Source organism: Capsicum annuum, chromosome 1, assembly GCF_002878395.1.
Source record: "Capsicum annuum cultivar UCD-10X-F1 chromosome 1, UCD10Xv1.1, whole genome shotgun sequence".
Lineage (NCBI taxonomy): Eukaryota > Viridiplantae > Streptophyta > Magnoliopsida > Solanales > Solanaceae > Capsicum > Capsicum annuum.
In genome coordinates, this window is record NC_061111.1 from 224207673 (window position 1) to 224224992 (window position 17320).

A 17320-nucleotide genomic window follows, 5' to 3' on the forward strand; every position below is an offset into this window, starting at 1 on the left:
ATGATACTGCATATTATTTTATTAATTTTTTTAAGTAAACGTATAAAAAAATATATTATAGGTTTTATAGTGTGTATGTTTTGTTATTTGAATATTTTGAGCATATTGTTAATAAGTTTGTTCGAATGATACATATTGATAAGTTTTTATTTGACATAATATATAAACATGTTCTTTGACTTGGTTTCAGCTCACAAATAACCTTAAATTTTGGATGTGCACAAGTTGACACAAAAAAGAAGTAAAATTTTTAAGATAAAATAATATAGTTAATCAAAGAGGAATTTAGTCATTTATGTAATTAGTAATAATAAATTAAAATTCTATTTCACTTATAATGAGATGATTGATAATAATAAAAATTCTATAAATTGATTTTAAATATAAATCATAAAAATTAACTTTTAAAATTTGTACGCATTTAAAACACCTCATATAAATTGATAAATCGAGAGTGAAATTTACACTAAATTTCAAATATTTCATAGACATAATATGGCCCAAACCCGTTATATAATACGGCCCAAATTCGTCTCGGCCCAAATAAATAAACACAACAAAATCATTTATATGAAATAAGAAAGTAAAGAAATGGTAGTTGTACTTTTATGAAATGGGAAAGTAAACAAATGGTACGCTGTGAAATCCAGAAGCTTCATCTTCTGTTGATGAACATATTCACTGTGAACTTATCCAGACTTAATGTGAGAAATGATTTACAGAGATAGCTTCTATGTTGTTCCAATGAGATTTAACATGTATTCACTGTGAGTTCTCTTTTTTCTCAGACTCGATTTGTTTTGATTATCTGCGATTAGAACAAAAAAGGGTTTGGTTTCTTGTTCTGTAGCTGTTTTTATTTCTTTTGTGAGTTTGCATTGGTGTTTAGTGTTTAAAGAAAGATCTTGGTTTAGAGATTTTGGCTTGGTTTTGAGTATTTCAAAGTGGGTTCTTTGGTGCTTCTGGATAATTACTTAATTACTATATCTTCACATATAATGTGTCAAGTAGACTTAATCTTGCCAGTTTTGAATGTTTGATGTTTTTATGTCAGTTGAGATACTTGAATTGTTTCTTGAAATGTCTCCAAATTTATTTATACATGCACTGCTTTATTGAGAGAAGAGACTAAAAAATTATTTTGCTTTGCTAACTCATTTGAATGTTACTGGAGCTAGAAAATAGAAAGTATTTGTTTTTATTGCAGTGCAAGATCTATTGTATATATATGGGATACTAATGAGATGTTAAAATAATGGGAGTCATTTTATTAAGAACAATTTGTTTTATAGTGGCGTGCAGACGGATCAGTGAAGAGCTGATTTTTCAAGGCCGGGTTACTGTGAACGGGTCTGTTTGCAAGACTCCACAGGTCAAGTTCAGAAATGCTCCCACATTACAAAAGTTGATAGGTTTTAAATACAGTGCAAATTTTTTTTTGGATAGATTGTTGACAACTTGACATTTATTCCCCTTGTTGGCAGACTAAAGTCGATCCAGCTAGGGATGTAATTTATGTCAAAGGAAATCGTCTTCGTAAGAAACTGTCTTCGAAGGTTTATCTTGCATTAAACAAGCCTAAAGGGTGTGTCTATCCTTCTCTTTTTATCAATGACAACGGAGGAGTTTGGACTTTTGTTTTTTATGTCTTTTAGTCGAGTTGATTCAGATTTAATAAAATTGCAGGTACATATGCTCATCAGGGGAGAAAGAAACTAAGTCAGCCATATCACTTTTAGATGATTTTATAAAGAGTTGGGTACGTTGTCTTCTGCTTGTATGGGTCTTCTTGAAATGTTTGTTCTTTTGGGAAAACTGTGTCCTGGGAATAATTAGTTGTTTTGTAGAGCTGTGTTATGTACACAGAGTTCTAAAAGTTTTTCCCAAAAAACAGAAATTGTTACTTTCAAATGGCGTTGCTTCTACTATGCTCTTGACTTTTTATATTTATTGTGTCTTCCTTTTAAAGGATAAAAGACACCCTGGAGAAGCAAAACCTCAGCTCTTTACAGTCGGCAGACTTGATGTTGCCACAACTGGAGCTTCATCATATGCCCTTGCTGCTTCTTCAGTTGTGTCTAAGGTACCTAACCATACCCTTATTTTTGTATAGTGTCTTTAATTTCAGTAACCCATCTTCCTGATGGCCTTTGTCTAACACCCACAAATCTCTTTCGTGCTCGTCTTGCTCCCTCAAATGCGACTATAGCAGTAGCCAGGCCACATTCTCTTGATGGTCATCCTGGGTTATTTGAATAATTTAGAGAAGAGGAAATTATAAATAATGAGATTTATTAATAGATAGTTTGTTTCCTTTGGGTGTGGATGATACGGACATCTTCAAAGGCATTAGTTTGAAATTGCTAGCATTTGAGTACCTACCACAGCAGGACCAGAATTTGCAGGGGAAACTTATTCTTGTTTAAATAGTAAATCCTGCTCGTAGCTTGGGCAAAGATGTTCAGGAAGCAAAGAGGGAGACATATTCAACTACTGAAAGGATCAACCAAATTTATGATATATCTAATTATGAGCCTGTTATTTTGATTGATCGTCCAGTTCCTCGCTATGAGAAGACTGCATACAATGATGTCGTTGAATGTAGGCCAATATTCTTGGACTATGATGGCACTGTAGTACCTCAGCCATCATTTATTAAAGCTCCAAGTGTTGAAGTTACTGCGCTGTTGAGTTCTTTAAGCAATGATCCTAAAAACACAATGTATATTGTTAGTGAAAGTGGAAGGAGTTCATTAAGTGAATGGTTTGTACCATGTGAAAGGCTCGGAATAGCTGCTGAACATGGGTATTTCATAAGGTATGGATATTTTATGTAAACATGACGCAGTCCTTTTTGTATCATGATATTTTGGTGCTATTTCTTTCTTCTTGAAACCCTTCTCTAAATAACTTCTCTTTCGAGTCGAGGTTCGTTTGAAACCACCTCTCTACCCCTCAAAGGTAGGAGTATGGTGTGTGTACGTCTTACCCTTCCCTTCTCAAACCCCACCTTTGGGATTGCACTGGGTATTTTTTTGTTGTATGTTGTAGTCCTTTGTTGCAGTTGCTCTAAAATTTCTCATTAGGAATTTTTCTTCTGGTGTTTTCCTTGGATACCTTCATGTTAACCCGGATTGTATCATATTGCAGGGGTAGTAAAATGTTGGATTGGGAATGTAGCGTAGTTTGGTGTATTAATGTTCTCTCCATGCATATGAGCAACTGTCATTTTCTGATGTATTTTAACTGGTATTGGTAAATAATTTCAACAGAGAATCACTTGAAGATAAAGAAAATTTGTGAGGCAGTAGAAGCTGGACGCCGAGGAAGGATAACTAAGGTTTTTAGTTGATCCTTTCACTTGTATGAAGTCTGAGCATTTTCGTACATAGATTTACTGTTGGTGTGTCAAGTTCTTGTGTAGATATAACTTCGTCAACTGATTGTTGCCTTTTTAACTATTGGTTGGCTTTCAGAGGAACCATCATTACCTTTTTCTTAACTCACTATTGATATGCTACGAATTCTTGTAGGTTTATTTCTTATTGTCTCTAAAAAAGAGTCACCATGAATTCATCCAACCCGGGCACCAACTACCATTGGAGTATTCTTTCTATTACTCGTTCCAGCATCGCTCCGGAGTATGAGTATAGGACTGGAGGTAAATGAATTCAGCAGAGGCATCCCCAAATCACAGTTGTGGCTAGCCGTTATAGTTGGTTCATTTGGTGTATGGATCAGATGATTCTTAGCACGACTAACAATATATCAGCAGTTTGCAGTAGTTTCCACCTTGAACAAAGCAGTGAGTATACATATACTTTGCTTTACCTAAATGCTTCATGTCATAATGTGCTATGTGATAGATGCTTGTAGTATTTTTGCCTAACTATCAAAGTGTTATGTTGTTGATTATTTCGTAAAATTTGTGCTTAATTTGTAAAACTGAAGAAAATAATAGAAACAAAACATAACTGTTGAATGATGTAACTAAATATCTTTTTATGAGTCTAGCCACATTAAAAGTACTTTAAAAAAGGATAAATGTCATTACTTTGCCAGAATAGCTCAATCTAATGTAATTGTGTATCTCCTAAACTTGTGAACACAAATATTTGAGGTGAGTCAGTAATAATATATTAGGTGTAAAAAAATTTGTATCAGGTAATTTTATGTGTTGTATCTTACCTAAGATCTCTTTGTAGACGATGTTTTTGGTGTATGTTCTTTTTTTCCGCTTTGGCTGCTCCGTCATAACCAAAACCTTTGTCGATGACATAAATATTCCCCTTGAGAGGGCAACGTATAACTGTCCATGTGAAAAAATGTGTTGTGGCAAGTACAATCCAACAATTGGTATTGTCTGTCCCTGGGCTTTGTTTATCGTCATTGAAAAGCATAGTCGCACTGGAAATTATTTTCTAATGAATTTGAATGGGTAACCTTCATTTTCGGGAGGTGATAGCTGGATTCGTGGGATAAACACATGTTTGAAAGCATTTTGCCCAATCATTATTCCTGCATGTATGACATTCTTATCAAAACCTCTACATATCATTCTTGTGCCATTACATAAGCCATTGGAAGCATCCAAATTTCTTAGTAACATGATAGGTACATTTTTTTTCAAAACCAAGCTGCAAACCAATAAAATGTTGTTAAAATGATACTGTAAAGAAATTGAATAATAAGTTTTCAATCAAATGTGCTAATATAAAGATCATATAATTAATAGAACTATAGCTATATGTTTAGAGTATCTTTCAACACGTTAATATTTTTTTCTTGAAATTTATGTAGAATGTTATTTAGTTACAATATGTAATTGTCAGAATTACGTGAATTGTGAGCTACATTCACTGAGAGATATGTAAATTCCCTTGAATGTTTTATGAATGAATAGGTTACTTATCGTTTTCAGTAATATATAATACTCATACATAAACTTATTTCATATGAAACTCTTTTTCCCACTCTTAAACATATTTGTTTCATTCTCGACAGTTTGTTAAAAAGCTAAAGTCTGAGCCACCTACAAAGGAGATGGAGCTTCAATTGATGCGAGAAATTGCAGTTGAAGTATTGGTGAATGTTGTTTGTATAATAGAGAAAGGTGATGAGACATTGTTACTTGGTGTTTATAAAGAAATTGGCAAGGATTTACATACTGATGCTACCGGTATTGGTTCACTTAAGATCATTGGTTCAATGCATTTGTTACTTGTTGGCTATGTGTCATTCTCCTCGTTATAATAGAGCTCATGCTATTGCTCTTGGTGCTTTTTTTTGGTCTGCTATCACTTTCCTAGTTATCCTCTCTTCGTACTTCACCGATGTCCATTGTGTAATCTCTCTTTATTTGATGTTTAATTAGTGAAATGATTTGATACCCACTTGGTGATTCTTGAATTTGGTTTGTTTTTGGTGTTTTCTTGATTAATTTTTTGGGTGTATGTAGGGGGTTTCTTGGTTTGGTTGTATAGATTTGTGATAGTTCATGTTTTGTTACTATTTGTTTGTTATTATCCATGAGCGAGGGTCTGTTGGAAGCAACATCTCTACCTTCCAAGATCTTATTTTGTAGGACACACTGGGTTGTTGATGTTGGAAAGTTTGTGGGGAGGGGTAAATGTGGGGTGTAAGAGTTTCTAAGCTTGGAGTGTTTGATAACATGATATTAATTGGATGTTTATTAGTAAGAGCTAAAGTCGACTTGACTGTTGAAATTAAGAAGAGATGCTTAAGAGACCTGAAAATGGGGAATTCAAAAAATACAGTGGGGTTCTTGCAGTCTGGTATAGTTGGGAAACAGAAGTGTGATCAGATTGCAGTAAAATTAGGGGAATTGCAGAAATGAACTTCATTTTATATAGGAATGAAAAGTTTGATAAAACGTTTTCATTTGGGCGCGTTTGGGGGTTGGGAAGGTGAGAAGGCTGTAAAGGACTCTCTTGCTTTCCTTTTAATGGCTTGAATTTTTTTTCTACTTCTGATGAGTAGCCATTAAGAATTTATACTTCTGAATATTAAATATCTTTGTTGAAGTACCACGTAAAATTCAACCAAATTATATTTCAAGTGTGGATTTGTTATATGTTAGTTATCATTAAGGAATGGTTTAAATTATATACTGATCTGAATTTATATAATCATTTATTTGTTGTTTTGGTCAAGCATTTGCGCTTCTGTCTGTGTCAATCTACTTGTTTGTCTGGGCTTGTGGAAAATAAGTTCACTTAGACTCTTGGGACGTAACTTATCAGTCAGTCCTAAAGTTTGTTATTGCTTTTCGCTTCATATGATATATGATGCACATTTGCAAATTGACATAGTAGGGAACAACCAGGTTTAATTCATTGCGGATGACTATCACTTTGTTAATCTTCAAATGATTATATTGTAACGGCCTGAGTCTGTACCTCAGACGCTACATGGGTACCTCAGACGCTACATGGTGCTCATAATCCCAAAGAACCACAAGCTAACCCATGACTGATACCTGCTGCAATAGCTGAATAATAATACTGTGAATATGCAGAAATTAGGCAAAAACTTGCCATAAGGTTCAATACTGAAATAAAACTGAATATGGTATAGCAATACCAAATCTGAAACATCTGTCTGAAAATACTCTAGTCTGAAAAGCTTCTAAACTGTCTGAAATGTGGAGTTGATGGGACAAGTCCCCTACTAACACCGACTATTGAAATAAACTGAAATGGTAAAATTATAATTATGTCCTCGAACTATGAGGACTCACCACTAACTCTGACTACTGAAGATCTGAACTGCTAAGGGTGCTCGGGAGCTCGTGCGACTAAACCTATGACATAAAACATCATAGAGCAAGAGAAAAGTATGTGTTAGTACTATGAATGTACTGGTAGGCTGAAATACATGGGTTCATATGCATGAATAATACTGACTGAATGACATGAGTATAACTGGATGAGAGTACATGTATGAATACGTAACTGTAATTGAGATCGTGATAAAATTGAATACTGAGTCTGAATACTAATTAACTGATATCTAAGTATACTGATACTGAATTACTGATAACTAAATGACTGTATCTGATAGTCCTGATTCTATAGAACTATACTGAGTTTCGTACTGAGCTGAGTGACTGTGTCTAACAGTCTTGAATCTGTAGAACTGAATTGAGTTCTATTCTGAGACTGAATCTAAAACTGAGACTGTAGGAGGTAATTATCTAACCGACATGCCCCTTTCTACATTGATTGGGGTCCAACCTGTAACCCCAGTTGGAAGGGTGTCAATACCGTGCCACGGGTAAAGACAAGCTGTGAGTTAACCCTCTCTAACAGGAAGCTCTTTCATCAACCCTCGCTGGCAGGAAAACTCGAATGAGATGTATCAACCCTCATAAATCTGGCAGGAAGATATCTCAACCTACAATGGCTACGTAGTTCTGTAATGCAGGGATTGCTACAAGGGTCAAACCCTCTGCTGGCAGGAATGCTCCTATCCCTGGGTTAACTCTGTGCTGAATCCTACTCCCATCTGAATAGACACTAAACTGATTTCCTAGTTCATACTAGACTTAAATGGACTGTTACTAATTATACTGTCTAACTGAACTGAGTTAACTGAGTTTCGTTGACTGACGAAATACTAATGAATTCTATTAACTGACTTAATTTACTGAGGTCTGAATTGAATACTGGACTGGACTGAACTGATACAGAGTCTACTGAGTTTTCCTGAGTCATGTAATTGACTGAGAGTACTACTGATCGTGACATAACATAGATTATTCAGTATCTGACACTGGCTCAAGGTAAACAGCTAAATTGTCAGGTATTAAATACCTCCAGGACTCAATAGCATGAAAAGTAAAGCATCACATGATCTTGCATAGCATAAAATGCACACTTGTTCATAATGTATCTAGAGAGACATTTTATCAAACACTTGCATGGTATAACTTGCACATAAGCTAGCATGACATGATTTCTTTCCCTTATTAGTTCACATGAACAATTCATCAAGCACTTGGTGAGCATAATATATGCACATAATAAGAGGGCATCATGATTCACTTTCAATTTCACAATTTCAAGGGGTTTAACATGGATTCATACGAATCTACACACATAATAATCAATTCCACATGAAACGTATAATAAATCATGAAATAGAAATCTAATTCAAATAATAATCATGAATACACCTTAATTCCAATCAAGAAAGTCATAAATTCCAACTACTTGAAGTTTAAAAGAGTTTCTTGGACTCCAAGGGTGGAAAGAACCCTTGGATGAACACTTCACATACCTTAGTTGGTGAATTCTAGAAGAATAATAGTGGAAACCTTGAGTTTTGGATCTTGAATGTGATGAACTAGGGTTTGTTCTTGATAAATTCTAGAGTGAATGGGTATATTTTGCCACTTAGATGGTTTAATGATATGTTTTAAGGGATGATATAAGGTGGGAAAAGACCTATTTACCCCTCTAAACGCGGGTTTAAAAGATTGAAAGTTAAACTATTGATGCGCAAGACAACGTGTTGTGTCGTTGGCATTGATGCGATGACCAACGCGCCATGTCGAGTCCACGTCGGTTCACTGAAAATTGTCATTGGAAGCCAAGGAAAAAATTGATCGACGCGTCGCGCCGATACACTATTTTGGATTCCTAAACGTGGTTCAAACGAGGTCTGAAAAATCCAAAACTCGTTCGGGAACACCTACTGACATTCCTGATCATGAATCAACCTAAAGATTGACATTTTAAGGTCATAGAGGTCGTAAAATAGCGTTACCAACTTACGAAGGCCAAAATAATACTAAATCTGAATACTTAGCTAGAATTTTCTAAGTCTGGGACCCCTTAACAAGCTTTTAGGGACCGAATTAAGGTTAGAATTTTGCGGGGTCTTACAATATCTCCCTCTTGGGAACATTCGTCCTTGAATGAGACTGACTAAGCTGAGAATACTAATAGACTAGATTTAAACACTGGACATGCACAACTGAAGCATGATTTCATGACTGAGATTACTGATATACTGAATTATCATACTGAACATGCATATCTAATGCATACGTACATAGCTGAACATGATTCATAAATACATGACTGGGATTACTAATAAGCTGAGTTTATATACTGAACAAGCATATCTGATGCATGGGTACATGACTGAACTGATTTGTGAATTCATGACTGAGTATGCAACGTTAATTGATACCAAGTTGGTAGATATATCTGAACATGAGACTAAGTAAGTTTAAGAAAAAATATTACCTTGGGCTGAGTCTGAGTTTGCGGAGAAGAGGTGAGGATACTTGGGTTCGCATATCTACTTCCACTTCCCAAGTAGCTTCCTCAATGGACTGATTCCGCCAAAGAACTTTGACTAGAGGGACTTCTTTGTTCCTCAGTCTGTGAATCTGATAATCAAGGATTTTAACTGGGATCTCTTCATAAGAGAGGTTGTTCTGACTATGCCCTCTATAGGGACTATGATTGCTAGGTCACCTATGCATTTCTTTAGCAAGAAGACATGGAACACTAGGTGCACTGAAGCTAAATCTGAAGGCAACTCAAGCTTGTAAGCTACTTTTTCAAAACGGCTGAGAATTCGGTAAGTACCGACATATCGGGGATTGAGTTTCCCCTTCTTTCTAAACCTCTTCACTCCTTTCATAGGAGAGAATTTCAAATACACAAAATTAATAATCACAAACTCGAGATCCTTTTTCTGTACATCTGTGTACGATTTTTGTCGGCTCTGAGCTGTCTTAAGCCTTTCCCTGATCAACTGGACTTTCTCTAACCAAGTCAGGCCGTACCACTGCGACCTCACCCAATTTAAACCAACCAATGAGAGACCTGCATCTCCTTTCATAAAGCGCCTCAAACGGAGCCATTTGAATAATGGAATGGTAGCTGTTGTTATATGTGAATTCAATCAAAGGCAAGTGGTCATCCCAACTAACTTTAAAGTCTATCACACACGCTCGCAATATATCTTCTAAAGTCTAAATGGTCCTTTCTTCTTGACCATCTGTCTAAGGATGAAAGACTGTACTGAGGTGAACTTGGGTACCAAGACCCTTTTGGAATGTCTTCTAAAAATAAGAAGTGAACTGGGTAGCTCTATCTGAGATTATGGATAGCGGAACACCGTGCAATCTAAACAACTCCCTGATATAGAAATTGGCATAATCCTTGGATGAATAAGAGGTATGGACTGGTAGAAAATGAGCTGATTTGGTTATCTTGTCTACGATGATCCAAACTGAATCATGCTGGCAATGAGTACGAGGTAAACCCATCACAAAATCCATGTTCACTTCTTCCCACTTCCAAGTGGGAATACTGAACTCCTGTATGGACTCACTAGGCTTTTAATGCTCAATTTTAACCAGTTGACATATTGAGCACTTAGCCACAAACTCTGCAATATCTCTCTTCATCCCACTCCACCAATAGATCTTCCGTAAATCACGGTACATCTTAGTAGCCCGTAGATGAATAGAGTAGCGCGCGTCATGCGCCTCTGCAAGAATTATCTACCTCAAGTCATCTACACCTAGAACACATAGCCGACCCTGGCAGCACAACACACTATCTTCCCCTTGGGAGAAAACCTCTACCTTCTGATCTTTGACTGATTTCTTTAACTTTACTATACTGGGATCACTATTCTGCTTTTCCTTTACCTCAGAAACTAGGGATGATTCTAAATTACTCTGTACCCATACACTACCTTCTGCTAAATCGACTAAGCGAACACCTAGTCAAGAAAGCTGATGAACTTCCTGAGCTAATATCTTTTTGTTGTTCTCAACATGAGCAACACTCCCCATAGATATCCTACTAAGAGCATCAACCACTACATTGGCTTTACCCGGATGATACAGGACGCTCATGTCGTAGTCCTTCAATAACTCCAACTACCTTCTCTGACGAAGATTTAGATTTTTCTGAGAGAACAGATACTGTAGGCTCTTATGGTCAGTGAACACATCAACGTGCACCCCATACAAATAGTGCCTTCAAATATTTAAGGCAAACACTACTGTTGCTAACTCAAGATCATGAGTAGGATAGTTCTTTTCATGGGACTTAAGCTGTCTAGAGGCGTAGGCTATGACCTTACCTCTCTATATCAAAACACACCCCAAACCAACTCTGGAGGCATCAAAGTACACCACAAACCCATCTGAACCATCTGGTAGGGTCAAAACTAGAGTTGTAGTAAGTCGAGTCTTCAACTCCTAAAAACTCTTCCCACAAGAATCTAACCATTGGAATTTGACTTTCTTCTGAGTCAATCTGGACATAGAGGATGCAATAGATGAAAATCCCTCAACAAATCATCGGTAATATCCAGCCAAGCCCAAAAAACTCCTAATATTTGACGAAGAAATGGGTCTAGACCAGTTTCTCACTACTTCAATCTTTTAGGGATCGACTCTAATGCAATCACCGAAAATGATATGGCCAAGAAAACCTATCGACTTTAGCCAAAATTTGCACTTACTGAATTTGGTAAATAGCTGATGGTTTCTAAGAGTCTGCAATACTATTCTGAGATGGTTTGCATGATCATGCTTATTGTGGGAGTAGACAAGAATGTCATCTATGAAGAATGTCTAAATACTGCTTGAACACACGATTCATCAAGTCCATGAAAACTACTAAGGCATTGGTAAGACCAAAGTACATGACTAAGAATTTAAAGTGACCATATCGAGTTCTGAAGGCTATTTTTGGGATGTTATATTCTCTGACTCTAAGCTGATGATAGCCCGATCTGAGGTCTATCTTGGAGAAGTAATTGGCACCCTGAAGTTGGTCAAACAAGTCATCGATTTTGGGAATAAGGTACTTGTTTTTTACTGTGACTTTATTTAGCTGACGGTAATCAATACATATTTTGAGAGAATTGTCTTTCTTATGCATGAATAAAACTGGTGCACCCCACAGGGACACACTAGGTCTGATAGATCCCTAATCTAAGAGATCCTTCAACTGTTCTTTTAACTTTCTGAGTTCTGTTGGGGCCATTCTGTATGGTGGAATAGATATGGGCTGAGCATCTGGAAGAAGATCGATTCCGAAGTCGATTTCCCTTTTGGGAGGGACTCCGAGAAGATCTTCGGGAAACACATGCTACTGACACTAATTCAAGAGTAGGGGTTTTTGAACTAGAGTCCTGGACTCGAACGAGATGGTAGACACATCTCTGAGATATCATTTTTCTCACCCTTAGGTAAGAAACAAGCTGACCCCTAAGTGCTGAAGTACTACCCCTCCACTCAAGGATGGGTTCATTCGAAAACTGAAACAGGACAATTCTATTTTTGTATTCGACTGAGGCATAGTAGGAATGAAGCCAATCTATGCCAAGAATGACATCAAAATTGGTCATCTCTATTTCGACTAAGTCTGCCGAAGTGACTTTCTGAGATATCAACCAGACAGTTTCTGTATACCCGCCTAGATATGATGGATTTACCCACTGGGGTAGAGACTAAGAAAGGATCTACTAAAATTTTAGGACTAACTCTGAAATCAACTGCTATATATAGAGTAACAAAGGACAAAGAAGCTCCTGGATCTAGCAAAGCATAGACATATAAATGGAAAACTTGTAACGTATCAGTGACCATATTAGGAGAACTTTCCTGATCCTGTTGGGATTGAAGAGCATAGAGTCTGTTTAGACACCGCCCACTTGTGGCACTGGATGCGGTACCTTGTTGATTTGAGTGATCGGACTAAGCTGAGGGATGGTTATGCTGGCTCTGAGAATCCACCTAAGGACATTGTATAACCCTGTGGCCTGGCTTGCTATATCCAAAACACGCATCACTATCAGCTCTGCAGATACCCTGGTGGTTTCTGCCATACTTCTGACAAAGGGAATTGGTTCGGGTACTATTAACACTACCCTGAGGTTTAGGGCCTGACGCCCTATATCTGTTGCCGTCTTTGAATTTTGGCACAAGAGCACTGGCTGAGGAAGGAGCTAGAACTAAGGATTTCGGGTGGAACTGAGAACGATTCTTGCCCTCTAACTTAGGCTAAGCAAAGTTGAAACTACCTGTTCTCGCTCTCTTATTCTCCCTCTCTTTCTCTTTATTCTTGGCCTTCTCTATCTGCTGAGCATGGACCATGAGATTGGATATGTCCATCTCCTTAATCAACACTGCGGTCCTACACTCTTTGACCACACTGTTAGATACCACAGACACAAACTTACTCATCTTGTCTCTACTATCTACTACTACATGCGGGACATATCTGGCTAACTAAGTAAACTTGACATAATACTCTTGTACTGTCATATTTCCCTACTTCAGGTTTATAAACTCCAAAACCTTCGCTTCCCTCAATTCTAGCGGGAAAAACCTATCCATAAATACAACTGCAAACTCCTCTTATTCTATGGGCCCTGCACCTGTGGCCCTCTCTACTTCCCACTATTTAAACCATGAGTATGCCACATCCTATAACTGATATGCGGCAAACTCAGTGCTCTCAACAGCCGTCACCCTCATAGTGTTTGTAACTTTTTGCACCTGATTAAGAAACTCCTAAGGGTCCTCATCTGACTTAGACCTAGTAAAATATAGAGGGTTCATTTGGGTGAGATCTCAAATCCTGGCAGTAGCATTATTGCCATTGGGTTGGCCAGAACAGCAGTTGAGTGTTAATTTTGGGCTGCCACAGAATGAGCTAGGGTGGTGAAAGCTGCTCTGAACTCGACGTGAGAGACATGTTCATCCAGAGGATCTAGTTGGATGGGCTGGGTTTCTGGCTGGTCTCCTATTCCTCTTCCCTTAGTCCTCTTTGGAGGCATATTCTGTAAATTAAAGAGAAATTTGGATTAGACAAGGAGTTTAACTGGAGCTCATCCTCACTCGCACGACATAAATACTGAAAGAAGGAAAACTTTTCCTAAAACACCTCCCAGCCTCCTGCCTATAAGTGTGGCATGCTACATACCCATGCACAAGATTCGACTAGATGCATCTTTCAGACTTCCTAGGACTCTGTTGAACCTTAGGCTCTGATATCAAGTTTGTAACGCCCTGAGTCTTACCCCAGATGCTACATGGTGCTCATAATCCTGAAGAACCACAAGCTAACCCATGACTGGTACCTGCTGCAATAGCTGAATAATAATACTGTAAATATACAGAAATTAGGTGGAAATTTGCCATAAGGTTCAATACTGATATAAAATTGAATACGGTATAGCAATACCAAAATTGAAACATCTGTCTGAAAATACTTTAGTCTGAAAAGCCTCTAAATAGTCTGAAATGTACAGTTGATGGGACAAGTCCCCCACTAACTTCAACTACTAAAATAAACTGAAATGTTGAAATAAAAATCATGTCCTCAAACTATGAGGACTCACCACTAACTTTGACTGCTAATATCTAAACTGCTAAGGGTACTCGGGAGCCCGTGTGTCTGAACCTATGATAGAAAACATCATAGTGCAAGAGAAAAGTATGCGTCAGTACTTTGAATGTACTGGTATGCTAAGTAAGGTAGGTTGAAATGCATGGGTTCATATGCATGACAATACTGACTGAATAACATAAGTATAACTGGATGAGAGTACATGAATGAATACGTAGCTGTGACTGAGATCATGATAACACTGAATACTGAGTCTGAATACTGATTAACTGATATCTGAGTATACTGATACTGATTTACTAATAACTGAATGAATGTATCTGACAGTCCTGAATCTGTAAAACTGAACTGAGTTCAATTCTGAGACTGAATCTAAAACTGAGACTGTGGGAGGTAATAATCTAACCGACATGCCCCTTTCTACATAGATTGGGGTCCAACCTGTAATCCCAGTTAGAAGGGTGTCAATATTGTGCCATGGGTAAAGACAAGCTGTAAGTTAACCCTCTCTGACAGGAAGCTCTTTCATCAACCCTCACTGGCAGGAAAACTCGAATGAGATATATCAACTCTCATAATATTTGGTAGAAAGATATCTCAACCTACGCTGGCTACGTAGTTCTGTAACGCAGGGATTGCTACTAAGGGTCAAACCCTCCACTGGCAGGAATACTCCCATCCCTAGGTTAACTCGGTGTGGAATCCTACTCCCATCTAAATAGACACTGAATCAATTTCCTAGTTCAGACTAGGCTTAAATGGGCTATTACTGATTATACTATCTAACTGAACTGAACTGAGTTCACTGAGTTCCGTTGACTGACAGAATACCAATGAATTCTATTAACTAACTGAATTTACTTAGGTATGAACTTAATATTGAACTAGACTGGACTGATACGGTGTCTACTGAGTTTTCCTGAGTCCTGTAACTGACTGAGAATACTACTGATCATGACATGACTAAGATTATTCTATATCTAACACTGGATCTAGGTAAACAACTAAATTGTCGGGTATTAAATACTCTCAGGACTTAATAGCATGAAAAGTAAAGCATCACATGATCTTGCATAGCATAAAATGCACACTTCCTCATAATGTATCTATAGAGACATTTTATCAAACACTTGCATGGTATAACTTTGCACATAAGGTAGCATGATATGATTTCTTTCCCTTATTAGTTCACATGAACAATTCATCAAGCACTTGGTGAGCATAATATATGTACATAATAAGAGGGCATCATGATTCACTTCCAATTTCACAATTTCAAGGGGTTTAACATGGATTCATACGAATCTACACACATAATAACCAATTCCACATGAAACATATAATAAATCATGAAATAGAAATCTAATTCAAATAATAATCATGAATACACTTTAATTCCAATCATGGAAGTCATAAATTCCAACTACTTGAAGTTTAAAAGAGTTTCTTGGACTCCAAGGGTGGAAGTAACCCTTGGGTAAATACTTCACATACCTTAGTTGGTGAATTCTTGAAGAATAATGGTGGAAACCTTGAGTCTTGGATCTTCAATGTGATGAACTAGGATTTTTTCTTAATAAATTCTAGAGAGAATGAGTATACTTTGCCTCTTGTATGGCTTAATGATATATTTTGGGGGCTGATATAAGGTGGGAAAAGGCCCATTTACCCCTCTGGACGCGGGTTTGAAAGATTGAAAGTTGAACCATCGACGCCCTATGTCGTTGGGAATAATGCGATGACCAACGTATCGTGTCGAGTCCGCGTTGGTTCACTGAAAATTGTCATTGGAAGCCAAGCAAAATATTGATCGACGCGCCACGCCGAAATCACGCCGATACACTATTTTGGATTCCAAAACGTGGTTCAAATAAGGTCTGAAAAATTCAAAACCTGTCCGAAAACACCTACTGACATTCCTGATCATGAATCAACCTAGTGATTGATATTTTAAAGTCATAGAGGTCGTGAAATAGCGTTGCCAACTTATGAAGGCCAAAATAATACTAAGTCTGAACACTTAGCTAGAATTTTCTAAGTCTGGGACCCCTTAACAAGCTTTTAAGGACTGAGTTAAGTTTAGCATTTTGCGGGGTCTTACATATATTCTCCACCTTTTGAACAGGAAAATATTGGCATTTTGTTGCCCTTCTAGTAATTAATAGTAAGAATATTTTTCTATGTAATCTAGTCTATGAATCATACATACTTTTATATTACAGAAAATTTGATTCAAAAATACAGTTCTATATTACTAAATAATAAAAAGCACACCTGTGTGGAGGTAGACCACTTGGTGTTAGTGTATTCAAGTAATTTTCTTGATAGTAATTATTGATATCATCTTCTGCAGAGTGGAAACTAAGAAACGTTCTACTTTTATCAGGAAATCTGGAAATTAACATTTCATTTAGCTGATCAACATATTCATTTCTGCTAGCTAGGATAGCCCATTTTGTCATGTAGATTTCTTTTCCCTTATTTCTCTTCATTCTGATATAATTCCATCATCCAACCTTTGTTAAAGTTTAGGTATGTCATAATTTTCAATTTTTTTCCCATGCTCTCTAAGAAATGATTTATGATTTTCAATGTGCATTGAAGTTAAGCAGTAGGAGAATTTTCATGTGTTCTTTTAAAATCTTTTGACATATCATCGTAATATATATCTCAGAGCTTTCTAACATCCGTAGGATTACAATGAACCAAAATTATTGCAAATAAATTTCTCAAAGCTAATGTCATTTTGAAGATGACTGCTTCACGCAGGCATTCAGAAATGTTGTTATTTGATTCCAGTAAACCTTTTTCTTTTGCAGCTTCTTTGAATGTTTTAGATGATCTTCCATTAACATACAATAATGAATCAAATGAAGTTGGTACTCATACGTGATTCAATAATA

General features: G+C 36.9%; 1 non-coding gene and 1 pseudogene across 6 annotated transcripts; both read left to right on the forward strand.

Moving 5' to 3' along the window:
* LOC107861272 overlaps nt 1–17320 on the forward strand; it is a 61567-nt pseudogene that overhangs the window by 18148 nt on the left and 26099 nt on the right.
* LOC107847555 lies at nt 579–5393 on the forward strand. 6 transcript variants are annotated; one of them, XR_007053469.1, is made up of 9 exons: nt 586–767; nt 1293–1372; nt 1485–1585; nt 1687–1759; nt 1970–2083; nt 2606–2818; nt 3273–3340; nt 3534–3805; nt 5005–5393. It is a non-coding gene; the product is annotated as an uncharacterized LOC107847555 (transcript). The 6 variants fall into 6 exon arrangements; XR_007053464.1 differs by having other exon boundaries at nt 587–767; nt 2560–2818; XR_007053462.1 differs by having other exon boundaries at nt 594–767; nt 2213–2818.